Source organism: Callithrix jacchus, chromosome 18, assembly GCF_049354715.1.
Source record: "Callithrix jacchus isolate 240 chromosome 18, calJac240_pri, whole genome shotgun sequence".
Classification (NCBI taxonomy): domain Eukaryota; kingdom Metazoa; phylum Chordata; class Mammalia; order Primates; family Cebidae; genus Callithrix; species Callithrix jacchus.
This window is the reverse complement of record NC_133519.1, coordinates 8,574,379-8,590,755: the sequence shown is the minus strand read 5'-3', so window position 1 is coordinate 8,590,755 and position 16,377 is coordinate 8,574,379. Positions and strand designations below refer to the sequence as shown.

The 16,377-nt window shown below is 46.7% G+C and overlaps 1 long non-coding RNA gene and 1 pseudogene across 2 annotated transcripts; both read right to left on the bottom strand.

Annotated features, from left to right (window-relative positions):
* Window positions 1–8,311: 8,311 nt before the first annotated feature.
* On the bottom strand, window positions 8,312–9,091 carry LOC100390989 (ubiquitin-conjugating enzyme E2 D4 pseudogene; annotated as a pseudogene).
* Window positions 9,092–9,103: 12 nt separating this feature from the next.
* On the bottom strand, window positions 9,104–13,731 carry LOC128930079 (uncharacterized). Of its 2 annotated transcripts, none has more exons than XR_013529311.1 (3): window positions 13,537–13,731; window positions 10,220–10,423; window positions 9,104–9,483 (listed from the first exon to the last, which is right to left on the bottom strand). It is a non-coding gene; the product is annotated as an uncharacterized LOC128930079 (long non-coding RNA). The 2 variants fall into 2 exon arrangements; XR_008477647.2 differs by having other exon boundaries at window positions 10,220–10,382.
* Between the last annotated feature and the right edge of the window lie 2,646 nt (window positions 13,732–16,377).

Below are 16,377 nucleotides of genomic sequence, written 5' to 3'. Positions count from 1 at the left end.
AAAATAAATCACATTACCTTGAGAGCTGATCTAGAGGGCAAATGTCTGCAACACTCAGCAATGAATTTAGATTTTCCTTGGAAAAAAGTTCATTTTCAAGGTGGTTCTTTTTCGGCCATAGATTTTTTTTCTGTTATTTATTAGCATGAAGTACAATGTTTGGTTTGCAATTTCTGTTCTTTGTAAGAAGAAAAACTTCAGTAGAAACCACCAGTATTTAAAGACCATTTTATGAGACTGTCATTCACATATTATCTCTCTTTGCTGCTTTTGTTAAAATGGCGTTAAGTGGGCTTACATGCTTTCCGTATATTTTTTGGAATGTGTATTTAAGCTAAAAACTTAAAATGAAAATATTCATCCAGATTCAAGTTCCACCAACAGTACACTTAAAATAGGATGAGTCCAACCTAAGCGTACAACCCCCTGCTTGAAGTGTGCAGTTGGTGTGTGAGAAATTCTCAACAGGACTTGTGTTCCCCGGTGTAGTGATTTTCGTGTTCCTCCCACCCCTGAAAGTCCTCGACTTAAAACCCATCTAGAACATTTCCTTTGCTAAGACTTTATTCTTTCTTCAAGTAAGGACAGTTTTTAAATAATTGTCAGTTGGGTGCTCGGCATTCATAAAAAGCTTGGGGAGAAACAATCCAATGCACAGGTTCAAGCGCCCAACGGGGCGGAGAAGGGACTGCACACCCGCCGGTTGCCAGGTCGAAGTTGTCGGCCTTTCCTGCTTTGGCTCAGACGGGAGACGAAACTCCCTGCAACAGGGACCGGAGGCCGGAGACAGGGAGCAGGAGGGCGGCTGCCCTTCCCGCCGGTCCCTCCTGCCTTGGCACCTTCGGAGTTGCGGCTGACCCGGGGCCTTACTGGAGCCGGCAGGAACTGCAAACTCCGCGCGCGTCCCCGGCACCCGCCCCTGCGCCTCCCGGACTCCTGGACAGTTGAACACCGGGTCCCCCGCGGAGCTTCGCCGCAGGTCACAGGAAAGGGGTGCAGGGTTGCGGACCCGGCGGGAGGCGGGAGAGCCGCGCGGAGAGGCGGAGAGGACCTGGCCTTGCCGGGGCCCCCGGAGAAGACAGGCCCAGGGAAGCCGATTTTGACCTGCAGGGCCCAAGGCTAACGGCCTCAAACCCTGAAGTCAGGCGAGCCGCGGGGAGCGAGTTGAAGCGATCCCCATGCCTTGCCTGCTGTTTGCCAGGATTCAGAGACCAAGAAAGAGAATAGTTGCCTGGATCAGTCTGCAATTAACCAAAAAAGAAGCAGGATCCTGTGTTAGCTTGTTTACGGAAAAAGGAAGAAGGAAGGGAGGGAGGAAGGGTGGAGGGAGAGAGAGAGCGAAGACAATGAAAAAATCAATCAAAAAAAGAAACATGAATTTCCTAACTAATCAGATGTGGGTGGTGAGGGAAAGGCCTGAACGTGTGGAGGGTGGAGCGGCCATTAACGAACGTGGGGAAAGGCAGGTGTAGCATGTTGCAGAGAAAAGCTCCGGTTCGGTTCGGGGCTGGGGTCTTGCTTGAGTTTTCCATCCAGGCCGCCTCGGTTTCCGCATCCGTGCGAGTGGCTGACGCTGCCGGGAATGCAGGGGTCTGAGTCCTTTACGATGTCGAGTGTGCCCCGGTCTCACCCCGGGCGCCTCCCGGCTCCAGCCTCCTCCCGGGAACCTGTACGCTGGGCCCGGCGACCCGCCGCCGCCGCCTCTCCACGCGCTGCCGCCTGTCTAGGTCAGAGGTGAAGGGCGCGGGGACGCTGGGACTCGCTCCGGGACTTGGAGACCCAGCAGGTCTTCCGGGGGCGCCACTGCCCGGACGGGAACGGAGAGAGCCCCGCACAGCGGTGTGGGCTTGCACCTTGAAACAGGAGAGGACGGCCTCTGGGGACTGTTTTTTGGATGGGCAGGTGGCACCAGGAAAGGCAGATGGCGCTTTCTAGAGGTCAATGTCAGCGTAATTTCTGCTGGAACAACTGAAGGAGAGGAAGAAAAAGCCTGTGGTTAGTGGTTCCCTGGTAGTCTAGTGGGTAGTTTGGCGCTTTCCCCGCCGGCACCGGGCTGATTCCTGATCAGGGGACGAGGTCTCGGCCTCACTGTGCGGTGTTGTTCTTCGCTGTTTTTGCCACCTACCACCGCTGCGGCTCAATTATTCCAAGACTGACGGAGAAATGGAGTTAATGTCGATCCTAAAATTTAAGCTATTTATCTAGGATAAATTCCAGATAGTGGAACGGCCAGCTGAAATTTAGCGTGAATTGCAGATTCCAATGTACACGGCCCACCAACGTGTAAGCACCAATTACACGCCCAAGAGTGTGTGAGACTGCATTTCCCCCCAGCATTTAAAACCAACTCTAGAAATTATCAATCTTTTAGAGATAATTTTAAGCTATATTTATCATCAAAGGATTTCTTCATAGTCAACTTCCCCTTCGACTATAAATCCACAAGAGACGGCAAAACTGGAAGAATGCCCAGAATTTCAGCAAACTTGAAATCAGTAGCCTCTGTGCTCTCTCCTGTTTTGCCATCTACCCTTTTCTTCCAGGGAAGATTGGTCACCGTAGAAAAATAATAAGGGTAATAAAAATAAAAGCCTGGATTCCTGCTCACAGTGTTCTCACTGGGTCTACATTCTGTGAATGTGGTGCTGTTTCTTGAATAGTCTCATGGCTATGCTTGAGACTTTAGACCCCTGACACCCGGTGCATGGTAGGGTCCCAAAACCCATCTTTGGAAGTGTCGGCTCGGTAAATGGACACCAGTAATAAAGGCAGCGGTGCCTGAAGACCTAAGGCTGTTGGAACCAGGGCAGATTTTTCAAAACCAGAGCGGACTTGTGTTCATAATTCAATCATTTAATTTTTATTTTGATGAAATTTAAATTTGATTTAAATTTTCATAACTTAATTTTCATTTTGATGGCAACTTTATCTTTTGACAAAGACGCTAGTGGAGGAAAGTCTCTTTACTGGACCATCAACTTTCCTATAAGTCTTTGTCTCAGAAAAATTTAATGATAAATTGTAATAAAATAATGTTTCACATCTTACATCATCACATTTGATCGAGTTGGCTTATGCTGTCAGTGTGTTGCCCACTGTGTAACACTACCTGATGAGTTACATTCAACTGTGTAGTAACACATATTACTACACACACACGTATACATATACACACACTAAAGTTACACATGCATATACTCGTGTATATGTGTGTATATATAATAACCATATGCAATTTCAGAAGGTAAATTAAATATAGTGGGAAGGTGTTGGTGACCTCAGTGTAGCACTAAGACAGCTGAATTTATGGCATGGTCTCATAGACTGCAGATATCTATACTGTAATATCAAAATGACATTTCCTTGGACAACTGAATTGGCCATTTCCTGGCCCAGCGTGATACACGAAAGGAGTAAAACTGGGAAGAAAATAGCCTTTGAAGGACTTGCCTAATACACTTCTTCATAGTATTACTTGGAGTGACATCAGAAAATTGGAATGAAATATGTCTGTAAAAAAGGCACATTCTTTGCTCTATTTCTTCCCCAGTCCTTAATACACAAAGGAGGAGACCCAGCCCCAGGTTAGGTTTTCTCTTCTCATTCTTCACATACCAGGACAGGTACCGAGCTCATGTGCTGATGTTTGGGGACATAGTATATGATACAAAGGGGTGTAGTTATCACTGCCCTTTTTCTACCAGACCATCAAAACCGGCAACCTGGCTGGCATTAAGGGGAGCTTCTAACCTTGAATCCCCACTCCATGTGATTCCTTTCTGGTTCTCTCTTCTCAGAGAACTTGGCATCCATCTGATTCATTTGGAGAAGTTTGGTAAAGGTTACTTTATGCTTAGACAGAAGAAAAAGCCTAAGGCCTTGAACTGAGCCTTATCCTCTGATACTGTTTACTGGGATTCCCCCGACTGTGGTACAAGCCCTGCCATAACTGTGATGGTCTCTGCCTTGTCAGTTTCATCTGTGTATGTATCTTGTACAGTAACCAGCACATCCACCAGAGAACCTAGGTTATCGGCAGAGTGAGACTTGGGAATTCTCTGGTCCTCTGGCCAGACATTACCAGTTAGTACTCTAATTCCACCATTTCTGAAATTATATACAACACATTTTAGGTACTGTTTATTTTGTAGAGTTCAGCTTCAAGGAAATGAAGATTATTACTCGGTATTATTTCTGTGTTTTTCTGATTTAAACATAACATAGTTTTCTTATTTTAAAAAGTGTGGAAGCCAGAAATCAGTGGAGCAACAATATTTTCCCCAAAGCAAAGAGCCCAAACTTCGGCGGGAGTTCCAGACCTGGCAGGCGGTGGTGGCTCCTGTATCAGAAAGAGTCCTTTACGTTGTGACGGGCAGTAGTTTTCAGTTTTATGTCTTTCTTTTGGCTGCCAGAGGGATTGAACGTTGTGAATTCATTGGCATAGTCCCAAGAAGATTTACCTGGCAGGCAGGCAACCTGTTGATTTGGGGGCAGTTATCAGTCACTCTCACTAGCGGAGACCTGTAATACTGCAGTCAGAGCTGTTGAGTTGTAAAATTCTGACTTGCCAACCAATAGGACATTATTTATAAGGCGAAACTTAGACCTCAGAGGCTACAGGCATTCAGGCTGTTTTCTGACCCATCTATTGGTGGCAAATGTTAAGGGATTTTGCCCCATTAGCGCTTTTTTCTCAGGATGGTGCTCTGAACAGAAGAATCTCCTCTAACAATTTAAGACCATTCACTGGATAAGCATGTAACTCATCAAACTCAGTGACACATTTTCACAACTCTGCATTGAAATGGCTCGGAGGATTCACTCACACTGTTAACTCCCCCCCTCCACCTTTACTGAAAGTTTTACCCAAACTGTCAGTTGACAGAGGAACTCTGCAGGAACACATACCAAGACGTTTAACACACGCGCCTTAGTTACAACAGCACCTGCCAGGAGAACATCTTACCTCCTTGACTGATGAGAGCTCACGGAACGCAGTGAGGTGTGACCAGCCATTAAGAAGCACTAGGGGCCGAGCGCGGTGGCTCACGCCTGTAATCCCAGCACTCTGGGAGGCCGAGGCGGGTGGATCATGAGGTCAAGAGATCGAGACCATCCTGGTCAATGTGGTGAAACTCAATCTCTACTAAAAATACAAAAATTATCTGGACACGGCGGTGCGCGCCTGTAGTCCCAGCTACTCGGGAGGCTGAGGCAGGAGAATTGCTTGAACACAGGAGGCAGAGGTTGCGGTGAGCCGAGATCGTGCCATTGCACTCCAGTTTGGGTAACAACAGGAAAACTCCGTCTCAAAAAAAAAAAAGCACTAGTAAGGCTTCTTTCCTTAATGTACCTGAGTCAGGCTGAGGGAAGAGAAGAATTAGGAGCACAAAGGGAGCAGGCACGCAGCAGGAAGCACACTCTGCAATTGCTTTTGGTTTTAAAAGGCTGTTCATTCGGTTTTTGGCGGCTTTTTGCAGCTTTTTTTTTTTTTTTTTTTTTTTAAGAGGGAGTCGCCCTGGCTGGAGTGCAGTGGTGCGCTCAGCTCACTGCAGCCTCTGCTGCTTGGGTTCAAGCAATTCTCCTACCTCAGTCTCCCAAGTAGCTGAGATTACAGGCTCCCTCCACAATGCCTGGCTAACTTTTCTATTTTTCATAGAGACGAGGTTTCACCATGTTGGCCAGGCTAATCTTGAACCCCTGACCACAGGTTATCCACCTGCCTCAGCCTCCCAAACTGTTGGGATTACAAGCATGAGCCACCGTGCCCAAACTGTTCATTCAGTTTCAATGAACTTTAAACAACAAAAAATGCCATTTGGGTGGCTGCTTTCAGCCCTCCCTCATCAATGCTGAGCCTCTAAATGGGATATAGGACCATCACTCTCCCTCACACCTGCTACTTGTGGGAGAGCATCTGCTACCAGATCCTGGAGGCCCTTCTCAAAACTGCTAACCTGGCCCCACATGGTTCTTTCTGTCCTTTCTCCAAGAAAGCATTGTGACCTTACCGGCCCCATGCTGGGCATCAAAGCTGTGAATGGCTCACACCTGGACTTACGCACACAGCATCAGTGATGGGGGAGATCTATGCGTAAGAAAGCTTAGCATGCTGTCCGCTGCCCACATCTGTAATTCCACAGCATGACACCAAACTGGGGTTATTAGATGACAACCCAAGTGGTGGGCTGCTCTGTCAAGAAGGGGCCACTTTTATGTTGCAGTCAGGCAGTGACAGTCTATGGTTGTACCCTGAGGGGATCGGGGCAGGATGGAAATTTCTACAGCTTACCAGAACCAGATGAGAAACTGTCTACTGGTAGCTTGCTGCGAGACAAGGAGGTCTCACAAGAGATGAGTGAGAAATAGTCTTATGATAACGCTTCACAAGACGACCTGTGTCACCACAGTCCAGAGTGCATCTGGTCAGGGTTTCAGTCACAGTATAGTTGAGCCTTGCCCATGTGACATTTAAGCAAAGCCATTCCCTTGTACCTTGAACCTTGAAGGGAGCTTGGTTGGATATAATATCCTTAATTTGCACTGTTTTTTTTTTGAGACGGAGTTTTACTCTTGTTACCCAGGCTGGAGTGCAATGGCTCGATCTTGGCTCACTGCAACCTCCGCCTCCTGGGTTCAGACAATTCTCCTGCCTCAGCCTCCTGAGTAGCTGGGATTACAGGCATGTGCCACCATGCCCAGCTAGTTTTCTGTATTTTTAGTAGAGACGGGGTTTCACCATGTTGACCAGGATGGTCTGTCTTAATCTCTTGACCTCGTGATCCACCCGCCTCAGCCTCCCAAAGTGCTGGGATTACAGGCATGAGCCACCGTGCCCGGCCTGCACTGTCTTTTTTTTTTTTTTTTTAAATGAATACATTACATGTTTATTTACATTTAAAGGAGCCTCTCTCCCTCCTTGTGTTCTAGTCTGTGAATGGCTCACACTTGGACTTTGTGTAGGCTTCTAGTGGCAGGAACAGGGGTGGCAAAAATCCTCATCAAATGGAAAATCATAACCCAAACCTCCAGAGGTTTCATGATTTTGCTCTTGATTCTGAAAACATAGTCATCTCTTATCGGGTGTTATTTGCTTTCTATCTTGACATTTTCCACTTGCCGCTTCTTGGTGTGAGGGGAGAAATGCCAGCATGTGGCAATGCAGAAGACTAGTGGAAGCCACAGGGCAAGGCCTTCACGTCCCAGTGACACTGTTCCCAGTTCCCTCCAGCATGAGCTGAGGCTCCTCAGGCTGTGGCTGTGCAGCAGACAGAGTGTGAGAAAACCCTGCTGTGCCCTGGGCACCCAGGATGGCACTGAGCTCTAAAAGGCAAGGGGCATGTGGCGAGGGGCCAGGCTGAGGACCTGATGTGGTACGTTTGTGAGCAGTGGCACATTTGAGGCTGGGTAAGAGAGACCTGCAGGGCCTGGCCCCCAGAACACCAGCAGATCAGCTGGGGCAGAGAGTCCAGTGTAACCAGGAAGGCTGGAGATCCTAACAGTGGCTGCTGATTTGGCGCCAAATGTGTGGCATCGTCAAAGCCGTAATTGCTGAGAATGGCACCAACACGCTGCTGCTGGAGAGAGTGGGTGACCAACATTTGGAGTCGCATTGTTGTTTGGGGTAAATAGCCAAGGTTCCTTTCCTCACACCAAGGGAAGTGAGGACTTGGACACACAAGAAGTGGGTTTAGGATCGAAGGTTTAACAGGCAAAAGAAAGAGAAAGGAGAATAGCTCCCTCTCCTGAGACAGAGTGGAGTGTCCCAGTGGGACTTCTGGTTTTGGGGTGAAGGGCACAGGGTTTTGTAGATGGCCTGAGGAGGCAGTGTCTGATTTACCTAGGCCCAAAGATTGGTGGGACCAGGTGTTACGTTTACATAGGCTGGAAGAAGCTGGCCACCCCACCCTAACCTGCTTATGATACCAGTAGGGTTTCTACGTGACCCTCAGCATGTCGTCGGCAAGGAAAAGGGGAGATGCAGCCGCCATGGTGAGCGCCTCCCCCCCGGTAGCCTTTCCCTATTGACACAGCCGCCGGCGTTCACCAGGGCAAGCTTGGTTATCTGTGTCTGCAGCTTGATTTTATAGGCTGCTCTTTGTTAGAAAAGAAATGATTTGGGGCTGCTTTTGATCAAAAGGGAAATCTTCCCGAGGACTTCCTTACCCTACCTGCCTTTTTAACTCCTGTATCAGTTTGTTTGAAGAACAGGTGACACTTTGAATGGCTCAGCCCATAGCCCAGAATTTCAAGGGAAGACCTCTCCGCTAGCTTCTCTTGGACAACGTCTCCCGTAAAACCTCTGAGGCACTTAAATAGCATGTTATTGCGTCCACTCTCCTGCTAGTCGGTTGTACTTCTGCCGGCCTGGTAAGTGCGGGCTATCTCTGGCACCAGAGGGTCATCGAGGTTGGGGGTGCAGAGCAGTGAGCAGATAGACAAGAGAACTTTTGACACAGTCAATGCTGGAGACCACTGAGACCACAGGCTGTCACGGCAGATGCTGTCATTACTGTTGACACTGGGGTGAGAAAATCTGGCTGTGAAAGCAACCTTTGGGGGCTTGAATCCGTAGGCAAGTGGATGGTCAGGAAGAAAACTCCTCCTTGGTAAGGACAGTCACTAATTATCACCCACAGGCCCCATGGACCACTGGGTGGGAGGATCCCTCTGCCAAGTCTGTTAATTCCTTCTGGATCTGCTTTAGTGCCCACCTACCCCCCTGCTGGGAGCTGTGGTGACCCAGCCATACTGCACTTTCTGTATGTTTTTTGAAAACGCTGCTTCACTGTTACCTTGCCTTGTATGTCGGTGTCCCTCTAATTCAGTTGCTTTTATACCTTGTTCCACAGTGATGCCTGGAGACCTGAGTATGTTTTACCTTTAAAATCGAATAATTTTTCTATGATATGGTTTGAATTTGATCATCTTGTTTTAATTTTCCTGTCACTTGATGGGTCCTTTCAATGTGCCTCATTAGTAATCTGTCATTTTCATTTTTACAAATCAAGTCTCCTAGATTGTTCTCCCAAAAGCCCGATTCCTGTTTAGAGAAAAAATACTAAGAAAAACAAGAAATTACATATTGCATTACGGTGTTTATTCAACAAGTACAGAGATTCCCAAAAAAGTTAAAACAACGTAGAAAACAGCTCTGGTGTTGTAGGACCAGTGGGTTCTTCTGTGCAGTGTTAGACCGATGCACTGAGACGGCAGTTTGCACCAAAGAGTTTCATGATCACAGGGCAGCCAGGGGAAGAGACAGGAGTAGACCCTGAGATCCATCTCCTCAAGAACTTCTGCGTTAAGGCTCCTAAGGGGATTGTGGAGGGTGAGGGGTGGGAAAATTAAGGTTGTTGATTGGTCAGGGGAAGGGGATGAAATCATTAGGATGTGGAAACTATTCTTCGTTGAGTCAGTTCCTCAATGGGGTCCTTCAGACCAGCTGACGTCAGGAGTTTCAGTTTCACTGGTACACGGGATCTGAAAGAACATCCCAAACGGGAACGGGAACATCGTAATGCTCAGGTTCTTATCTACAGAACAGTTCAGGAGAACCATAATCTAGGCTCTGCCTGATTCTAGCACCACGAGCGCCAAACAACTGTGAGGGAGCAGGTCCAAGCGAAGGCCACCCTCGAGAGTAATGCAGAGTGTGCTGCGAGCTGGTTCATTTTTGCTTCTCCCCTTCCCTTCTTCCCTGATTCATTTTGTAAAATTTACAGGGACAGTTTCAATGGCTTCAACACAGTACTGCCAGGTAAGGACTTGAACCCAAGAGGCAGGAGTTGCGGTGAGCCTGAGAGGCTCTCACTCTCCCTTGCCTGTCCTCTGTTAGAAAAGGGGGAGGGGAGATAAAATAGCAGAAAGTGAAGGTCAGTAGTCAGGCGAGACACTGACCCACCGGCCTGACCACAGCGGGGCCCAAGGTCTGAAAAATAACCCCTCTCTCTGTATCTGGTGACTCTGCTATCTGCCAGCCTTGAAAGTGTTGCAAATGTTCTTCTTACTGCCCAAGGACCTTCTTTGAGTCAGGTACTCCCCGTCTGCACCAACTAGACCCACCCGCTTAGAGATGCCTCTGTCACTAAGTGATTTACTGCCTTTGTTCAACTTCTGTAACTCTTCCCCTCCCACACCGCATGTAAATTAGCAAATCAATGAAAGCCAAAGATTGTAATGTCAGATCTCCAGCCAGTGGGCAATGACGCAGTCTTACCTCTGCTTCCTCTTGAGTTGCGTGTCTTTAAAAAGGGAAAGAAACTGCTTTTCAGGGAGCTCAGCATCTTTTGGACACGAGCAAACTGATGCTCCACAGCTAGCTGAATAAAAGCCTTGTCCTTCCTCACTTCAGTGTCTGGGGGGTTCTGTCACAGCTCCTCCTGCAACAAGCCACAATCAAGCCACTGCTACACTGCTCCATCTCAAAAAAAAAAAAAAGAAAAAATTAGGCCAACACATGTGGACACACATTGCTAGGAATCCAGGGATCTACCTGGAGAATAGATGAAAGTAACAAGAGTTTTACATCCCAGTATTCAGAACTGCAGTGACCTCCCAGAAACACTTGCCACTTTCAAAGATAGACTGTGCTAAGTGACTCCAGGAATGAGCCACCAGGCCTGGCTAATTTTTGTATTTTTAGTAAAGACAGGGCTCCACCATGTTGGCCAGGCTGGTCTCGAACTCCTGACCTCAGGCGATACACCTGCCTTGGTCTCCCAAAGTGCTGAGATTACAGGAATGGCTCTTGACTCTAACTGCAAGGTCACAAGATCATTAGATCATTTCCTGAATATCTTATGTTCCCAGCATTGGCCATCACTTGGGTTCCCACTGTCATCAGTCAAAAGCCTCCACAGCCAAGGCCCCTACACACAGGATAGCCCATGTAGTGTAATTTTGCGGAACAGAAGTATGAAGAGTATAGAGAAGTGGGCCGGGCACGGTGGCTCATGCCTGTAATCCCAGCACTTTGGGAGGCCGAGGTGGGCGGATCACAAAATCAAGAGATTGAGACCAGACTGGTCAACATGGTGAAACCCCGTCTTTGCTAAAAATACAAAAATTAGCTGGGCATGGTGGCACGTGCCTGTAATCCCAGCTACTCAGAAGGCTGAGGCAGGAGAATTGCTTGAACCTGGGAGGTGGAGGTTGCAGCGAGCTGAGATCACACCATTGCACTCCAGCCTGGCACCTAACGATGAAGCGAGACTCTGTCTAAAAAAAAAAAAAAAGAGTATAGAGAAGTGAAACACAAAATTTGTTGCTTTCACCAGGAATTGAACCAGGGTCTACCACGCAGGAGGTGAGGATGCTACCACTGGATCACCACGCAGCTTCTATGTGTGCTCCTGGAGGAAAAGCTGAAATACGATACTGAAAAAGACAGAACTTGCTCCAGAACAAACTTGTGGTATTGACTAAGAGCTAACAAAGACATCCTAAACCGCGATTTTCATGGAAGACTTTTTTTACTAGACAAAACTATAAATACTAAAATAGCTTATTTGTCTGATCAAACTCTAACTCTGAGAAAGGCTCTTTCCAACTGTATAACAGACTCCTATAGACAAACATGTACATAATGAATAGACTGTAAAGGAGAACTCATGGGCCAGGGATGGTGGCTTATACCTGCAATTCTGGAACTTTGGGAGGCTGAGAAAAGCAGATCACTTGAGGTCAGGAGCTTGAGACCAGCCTGGCCAACGTCGTGAAACCCCGTCTCTACTAAAAATATAAAAATTAGCCGAGTGTGGCAGCACAGCTGTAATTCCAGCTACTTGGGAACCTGAGGCAGAGGATCCCTTGAACCTGGGAGGCGGAGGTTGCTGTGAGCTGAGACCATGGTCTCCTCTCCAGCCTGGGTTACAGAGCGAGACTCCAGCTCAAAAAGGGAAAAAAAAAGAAAAGGAAAAGCAATAACACATAATAGGGTAGTCTGTACAGTTAGGAGGCAGTAACATAGAGGAGGAGTAATTAGAGTAGGCTGAAAAACATCCGAAGATCTTCTTGAACAAGATCCTGGAGAAATGTATGGAAATGAGTTGACTAAGGGAATAAGGACGCACGTGAGTAAATGCAGCAGCATGACCTGAATTCCCTTCCATCCTCTCCCCATCGTCTTCTCCCATGTCTCCTAAGCAACCTACAGAAATTTAAAAACACTGAATTTTTATCTAAATCTGATAGGGGACGGACAGGAAGAGAATTACTGATTACTCTTTCAGTCGGGATTCATCCTAGAAGTAATTGTTTGTAATTTAACAGAAATAAGCTCATTTGACTAAAGCAATAGCTTGGAAATCACTAAAATGAAAAAGGAAATGCTTTAGAGCGTCTGGATTATATATGTGAATAAAAGAGAAATCACCTCACCCACAATCTCACTGGTTTGAGGAAGTGAGGGCCCCACAGATCTGATATACAGATCCCACGTGTGAGTTTTCTGAACTGAACCAACCGCCATCTCTCTGCGCTAGTGAGACAGTATTCCTAACCAAAGCAGGGAAAATAACGGTATGAACGAGGAGGTCCTCGCATTCCCAGACTTCTGCTCTCATCTGTTTAATTTGTCATTGTAGAAACCAAGAGACAGCTTCCCCTTCTACCCTCTGAAAGTTTGCTCAACATGGACTATTGACAAATTAATAATAAGAAAAAAGCATACAAAATTTATTAAACATGTGCAGCTCAGGGGAATCAACAGAGGATGGTTACCCAATAACCCAGTAAGGTCCGAAGGCTTATATGCCCTTCCTTATGGGGAAAGGGGAGATGAAGGGTAGACCAGTAAGTGGTTTTCATGGGGAATGAATGAACCCAAAGAACAATGATCCGGGACAAAGTTCCCATGAGCTCTGGGGTAGGTGGCCAGATGGTGAGGGGCAGAACTGTGAACAAAGCTTGTTTGGTTATGTGGATAAAGCCTCTCAGGAACGCTCTGAGCTGCGCTTGGAGGAATACATGAAAGGCCTGTCAGGGCAAGGTGAGGACTCCTGGTTTCTTCTCTTGTGGTTATTCTTTCCTGGTCATTTGATGAGATTCCTGGGGAGGGAGTCTTAAGACAATTGCATTTCTATTTTATTTTATTTTATTTTATTTTTTTATTCTTTTAGACGGAGGCTTTCTCTGTCACCCAGGCTGCAGTGCAGTGATGCAATCTCAGTTCACTGCAACCTCCACCTCCCAGGTTCACGTGATTCTCCTGCCTCAGCCTCCCGAGTAGCTGGGATTACAGGCATGCACCACCACACCCAGCTAATTTTTGTATTTTTAGTAGAGGTGGGGTTTCACCATGTTGGCCGGGCTGGTCTTGAACTCTTGGACTCAAGGGATCCGCCCACCTCAGCTTCCCAAAGTGCTGGGGTTACAGGCATGAGCCACCATGCCCGGCCGAAAATTTGCATGTCTTATGGAAGGAATCTTTCTTAGATAGGAAAGCTCCATGGAGAGTCCCTGCTGGTGCTTCAGGAACGTAAGAGGATGGGGGTGAGGTGTGGGTAAGGGCGGGGAGAGGTCAGATAAACTTACCTTGAGGCGGCTTCTTTAGTTCAGCAGGTCAAAGGGCCGTGTTTTGCGGAATCGTTTTCTGAGCCCCGGCAGCACCACAGGCCATAGTTCCTAAGACTGTAGAGACAGCACTGAAGACGCATGTTAGAGACACGGAAACAGTTCATCTCCGTCTGAGACAGCCTCCGCCTGGGCTTTATTGTCCGTATCACTGTCAGCATTTTGGTCTAAGCCGTTCAACAAGCCTCTAGGACGTTCCGAACTTCCCACCTCTTCCTGTCTTCTGGGTACCGTTTAGACGTCTCTGAAGAGAAAATAGCCAAGACTTGGATCTAGAAGCCAGCGGTAGAATGGGAAAGACTCTAGTTCTAACTTAGAAACCACCTCAGTTCTCCCCGGGTTAGCATTTGTCATTGTTTATCGAGGCTGCTGCTAAGGGGTTCTAGTCGAGCCTCTGTGGCTCAGCAGTGGCACAAATGTAGCCACCCCGCTTCCTTCTAGGCTAATGTTCAAAAGGAAACCTTGCCACGAACTATGCATTGCACCTACCTTACAATGTCTTCATAGAGTCAGGTGAGGAGGGAGGCCAGAGGATCGTCTCAAATGCTAACAGTATCCTGAGCAGGGTCTTTCTTGAGCTCTACCCCAGCACTGTAAATTAGAGTTGTAAGAACTGCCTCCCCGTGTCCCTTTTGACCACAAGAAGCCTGTACTCACCCCCTGAAAAGCCAGAAGATGTACAATATCTGCTACTTCTACCAAATGCTAAGCCACTATGAGGATATAATGCTTTATTTTATCTTTATTTGTTCATTTGTTTAGAGACAGAGTCTTACTCTGTCCCCCAGGATGATGTGCAGTGGTGCAATCATGGCTCCCTGCAGCCTCAAACTCCTGGGCACAGAGATCCTCCTGCCTCAGCCTCCCAAGTAGCTGAGATTATAGCCATGAGCCACAGGGCCAGGAATGCTTGCCTTCTTTTCTTTTCTTCTTTCTTTCTTTCTTTCCTTATTTCCTTCCTTCTCTCTTTCTTTCTTTCTTTCTTCCTGCCTTCCTGCCTTTCTTTTGTGAGACAGAGTCTCGCTCTGTCACCCAGGCTGGAGTGCAGTAGCACAATCTCCGTTCACTGCAACCTCTGCCTCCTGGGTTCAAGCAATTATTCCTGCTTCAGCCTTCCAAGTAGCTGAGACTACAGATGCATGCCACCAAGCCTGGCTAATTTTTGTATTTTTTAGTAGAGATGGGGTTTCACCATTGGCCAGGCTGGTCTTAAACTCCTGACCTCGTGATCCATCTGCCTCGGCCTCCCAAAGTGCTGGGATTACAGACGTGAGCCACTGCACCGGCCAACAGTGCTTCACTTCCTGACTCTCTCTCTCTCTACCCCCCTGCTGCAAAGGACTAATTTCCCCCAAATACGACTTGACTTTGACTAATTTTAGCCCCTTCCTCTTCCACATGATAAAGCTACTAATTGCATGACAGAGGATTGCTGAGTTACAAGTGTAGACTGTAATGTTCGCGCCAAGGGCTCGAGACAGCTATGTGGAGTTTAAAATGGTTATACTTGTAAAAGTAGAGAGTAGAATGTTGGTTGTCAGTGGCTGGGATAGGGGAATGAATAAATGAGGAGATAGTGGTATAAAGGTACAGTTTCAGTTACACAGCTGAATAAGTTCTGGAGATCTAATGTACACCATGATTACTACAGTTAACAATAATGTTGCAGCCTTGAAATTTGCTAAAAGGGTAGATCTTTAATGTTCTCACCATTGAAAAAGAAGGAAAATGGGGATGAATATATTAATTATGATTGTGGTGATTAATAAAATATCAAAATATCAAGTTATGAATCGTAAATATGAACATTTTCTTCTTATCAAATATGGGTCAGTAAACCTTGGGGGAAACATACATGCTTTTGCTTGCAAAGAGTGTGGCACAGAGGACCATAAAATGTGTACTCTCTGTAACTAAGGAGCCACATTATAAAAGGTCATGCAGGGTTATAATTCTCCTAACTCCACACAGAAACCAACCCTGTGAAGCTTTAGAACACAAACAACTGAAGCGTATGTCTACTGGAGATGGAGAAGGGAAGGAAGGGAAGAGCTAATTGGTGACGGCACCATAGGAGGTGCTCTCCCTGAAGGACGGCGATGACACTGCTCATTTATTCAGAGACAGTCGAATGTGCTCCTTGGCAAGCTTACACAAATACCTTCTTATTAACAAGTCAAGTATTTCCATCTGTGACAAACAAGTCTCTGCTTTCAAGAGTTTCCTAACCTAAGGGTCTCAGTATCAAGACCAGAATAAAAGTTTGTCAAGTTGGTAACACTCATTTCATGCCAAGTAGGCTTAAATGCCCAGGTGTGGTCAGATATTAGGAAAGATGGAAATGAGTCAGAGGCATTAAATAAGGAGTTTTGGCAGTTGCTGGGTTTCATGAACAGAAATGGCGAAATACCTTCTATGGTTGAATATTAATCAGTGCGTGGTTGTTCTCCGCAGGGCTATAAAGTGCAAACTTCCAACCTACGGAATCAGAGCACATGTTCTGGCCACCTGCTGATAGTGTCTGAGAGTATTAATATGCTCCATATCTCCCTTTTCCTTCAGTGAAAATTATTTTTTGTATCTATGGCTAAAGTATAGAACAAATTTACTTTTTAAAGGGAAAGTACAAGATTTTATTTCTCCCCTCATTTTGGTAGGGCCCCGTTCACTTGATTTTGTGTGTGTGTGTGTGTGTGTGTATCTGTCTCTCACAAATAACTTGAGCACATGAAAGTATATCTTTTGAGTTGCCCTAGAAATATCTGCCATAATATTGTAAGATGGAAAAAAATCCTGGAAGTA